A 4052-nucleotide genomic window follows, 5' to 3' on the forward strand; every position below is an offset into this window, starting at 1 on the left:
TCTTCCCGACCCAGGGATCGAACCCAGGTCTCCCTCGTTGCAGGCAGACGCTTTAACCTCTGAGCCATACCTGAGAGTATCTGCATCCCATTTCCTGTACTGTTTATTTTAATCGTAAGATGAAGCAGGAACTCTAGGGCTACATCTGCAGGTCCTTGAGGTTTTGTCTCTGCAAACCTGCACTCCAGTCTGGACGGGTGCTGTGTCTGCTCTCCTGGCTGCACTGTGCAGGCGGAGGGGAGTTGACAGGGTGGTCCAGGTTACAACTGAGGCCACTTTTAAAGCACGAATGGTGAGAATTTTCCAAACAGCTAGGGACAGACTGTTCATTGTTTCAAGGCAGGAAAGAGGTTAGAACAGTGGCAGAGAATCCTTAAGGTCACAAGGGGGTGGAGCATAAAAGCCACAGAAACCACAGTGGACAATTTTGGGGACTTGGAGCCAAGAGGAAGTGTGGGGCGGGAGACGGGAGCACAGTTAAACAGGTGGCTTTCCTGGGCAAATTCCAGCAGCAACAGCTCCTGTAGTTTACGGCTGGTGCGTTGACTTCCAAGTTGAGGGATAAGGGGCGTGTGCTGTGCTGTGATCCCTGTGGGCAGGGAGGAAAAGCTCCCGCCCAGGCTGCCTGTATAGCCTGCCTCAGTCACATCCTCCAAAGCCTTCATTTCAAGCCACCCTCTTCACTGTAATACTGAGGTCTGAATAAACTGATGGAAAGAAGGATGAAGATGGGAAAAGGGCTGACTGGAAAGAGGTTCTCGTTGCTTGTGCACAGAAAAAGCAGGGAGAAGGGAACTGCCCGTTCTATGTCCCAACAGGTTAAGTTCACTGGTCTGCCCACCATCCTCAGTCAGAATGTATGGACTCTGAGAAGCCCAACCACTGAAATGGGTTTCAAGATGGGTCAGCCCTGTCAACCTCCTGTTGTCTTGAGCAACTGGAGGCTGCAGGTTTGGCATCAACTTGAGTCTGGCCAGGTCCCACGTGAATTCCAGTCCACGTGGCCTAGTTTCTCCTAAACAGAATTAAGCATTAGGCTCCAGATCCCAAAGCAGGGTCCCAGTGAGTGCCCAGAATCTGGTTTCTCAGGAAGTGGGAGACCTACACATCTTCTGGGAAGCTGTTGCTCAAATAAAACCTTGTTTCTCAGCAACCATCGTAACCCCCAGGGCCACAAGTGTGGACAAGAGACTTTGCCTTCTCTCACCCCCAGTCTCACCAAAAAGAAAAGTTTGGAAGAGGCGAGCTGCACTGCTACCCGCCCAGCAGCAGCAACCTCCCAGTTGGACAATATACCCTCTGTCCTCAGCCAGGAGATTGGCCTCTGGAGATAGCTCTGCCCCTCCCCCGCCCTTCCTGGTTCCCAGAGCCCAAACCCTTCCGTCAAGGCCCCCTGACCTCTTTGTGCCAGAACAGCCTACTCTTTCGATGCCCTCCTCCTGTAATCCCCCACCCCAAGGATCTGAGCACACTCGGTCACAAGCATGGGATCACCCCAGACCACGGAAGAGGGGGTTCAGCCTTCCGTGCCAAGATGGGTTGCCCTCTGCATAGTTAAGGTAAGGAAAACCTGCAGGAAGGGTCAGAAGGTGTTCTTCAACTTGATTCACTGAAACCATCCTGGTTTTTTCCTCCCTTTCCCCTTCCTTTCTAAAGTTCCCTCTGCTCTCAGCTGGTATGGTAGTCAGGATGCCTGGCTGGCCCCCCATGCCACCCATTATAATTTCACCCTCTCCAAGCTGCCACCTTTATTTTTTCACTCTCCACCTTCCTCAGCGTCCCTCCTGCAGCCCCCTTCCCCTGAGCTGTAAGTTCAGCTACCCACCTTATGACCCTGCCCCAATTCTTTGGCACCTCAAAAGTTCCTTTTATTGGGAATTCCCTGGTCGTCCAGTGGTTAGGACCTGGCACTTTCACTGCCAAGGGCCAGGTTTGATCTGTGGTTGGGAAACTAAGATCCTGCTAGCAGGGCAGTACTCTTGCCTGGAAAATCCCATGGACGGAGGAGCCTGGTGGGCTGTAGTCCATGGGGTCACTAAGAGTCGGACACGACTGAGAGACTTCATTTTCACTTTTCACTTTCATGCATTGGAGAAGGAAATGGCAACCCACTCCAGTGTTCTTGCCTGGAGAATCCCAGGGACAGGGGAGCCTGGTGGGCTGCTGTCTCTGGGGTCGCACAGAGTCGGACACAACTTAAGCGACTTAGCAGCAGCAGCAGCAGCAGTGGGGCAGGATGCCCCCACACACACACCTGCCAAAAAAGTTTCTCTTAGGGACAGCAATACCAGCATGAGTGTGAGGCTCTAGCCCTGCCCACCGTTCTGGGATCCAATCAAGGATGTTTTCTCTGAGCCCCAGTCTCTCCTTTGGTACCTCTAGAACCTACCCTCTTTGGTGTGCATCCCAGGGCCCAGCCAAAGACCCTAACAAATTCTGGAAGAGGAAAGATTTTGTAAGAGCTAGCCTTAGGTACGAAAGGAGTGAGTGAATTTTCGTATCTCAGTATCTTGATTACATAATCAGACCTGGCCAAAATACACTGAATGATCTTCAGCCCTCCCCCTCTCCCAGCAGGTTCCGATTCTTGTCCTCCGAATTCCAGCCCCTCCCCTTCTCCTAATGCCTCCAGATCTCTTCCCTCCCCTGCTCCATTCCAATCCTCCACCCCTTCCTCCAAAGCCCAGTGACTCCTGCTGCTCTAATCTGAGACTGGCTATTGGACACCAACTCAGTCAAGAGCAGTAAGTTCAAGGGTCCCAGCCACATACCCCTCCCAAATGCCAGTTTCTGGGGGCCCTGCACTGTCACCACTTCCCAACCTCTTCCCTGCTGCCAGATTAGAATCAGGTGCTCCACTCTCTCGTAATCAGAACCAGACTTCTCAGCCTTTGCCAAAGGCTAGATGAGCAGAGAAAAGACTCAGATGAGAGACGAGCCAGTGAGGAACAGAGGGCCTTAGTGCTTAGCGTTGGGCATTGAGGCCGGGGCACTGGCTCCTCAGAATCTGCCTGACCCCCTTTCCGCCTCCCCCCGGCCAGTTTTCATCATGGAAAATCCAAAGGGGAGGGGGACAGAGGGAGAAACTTTCAGGAACCGTTCACTGCTAAAGAACAGTGGGGAATCTGGGAATGGGAATAGATTGAGCTTCTAGAAAGACATCCGTTCCCTCTACCTTCCCCTCCAGGGCAGCAAGACTCAAATCAACCCCAGAGCCTCAGTTCCAAGAAGTGCCAATCTAGTACCAGATCCAGACACTGCAAAAGTAGTGAATGAGATTAGAATGAATTTCCGTGTCCACTGGGAAGCCAGGAACTTGAGTTAAAAGTGAAGACTTTTTAAACAGAATTCTCCTAGGGAACAGGACAGGCCAGGTTCAAAGCAGGGGGGTGTTTGGGCTCACTGGAGTGGCTTAAGGTTAGGGATGGGGGGTTGAAATTGACCTGGAGGTCCTCAGCTCTGAGTCCTTTGGGGGAGCATAAGTGGCATCCGAGAGAGGTCTCCCGTGGGGCAGAGGACCAGGGAAGTGTGCCCAGCGACTTGGGAGACAAGTGACACCCGGTGCCTTCATCCGAAGCCCCGATGGGAAGGTGGCGCTAGCTTCACTAGGCCAGGCAGCGGGTGGACCCTACTGCCTTGGGTGGTCAAGCCCACTCTCAAATACACTCCTGAGAAGGGGCCAGACTGAAAGAGGCTGAGGCAGTCCTCTACGCCCTTGCTTCTGGTGCCTTCTGTCCACCTTTTCTTCTGCTGGCTCGTAAGTTTCTTTGCCTGTCTCTCTCTGGGTCAGTCTCTGCGGGGCTCTGTTTCCTGTCCCTGTGTTCTCCGTGTCCACCTCTCTCCCCGAATTTCTGTCTCCAAGGGTCTCTGCCAGTCCCCTCATGCCTCCTTCCTAGCTCCTGGGCGCGTGGACTCGCCGGAGAAGGTGGGGAGAAGAGAGAGAAGGAGGAGGAGGGGCGGGGAGCGGGCGGCACGTGGGGATTGGAGCCCGGGAAGGAGGGAAAGAGGGAGGGAGGAGAGCGCGCGGGAGAGAGCAGAGGGCGGCGCGGGGA

The sequence above is a fragment of the Bison bison genome, unplaced genomic scaffold (assembly GCF_000754665.1).
Source record: "Bison bison bison isolate TAMUID 2011002044 unplaced genomic scaffold, Bison_UMD1.0 scf7180017864383, whole genome shotgun sequence".
Taxonomy (NCBI): domain Eukaryota; kingdom Metazoa; phylum Chordata; class Mammalia; order Artiodactyla; family Bovidae; genus Bison; species Bison bison.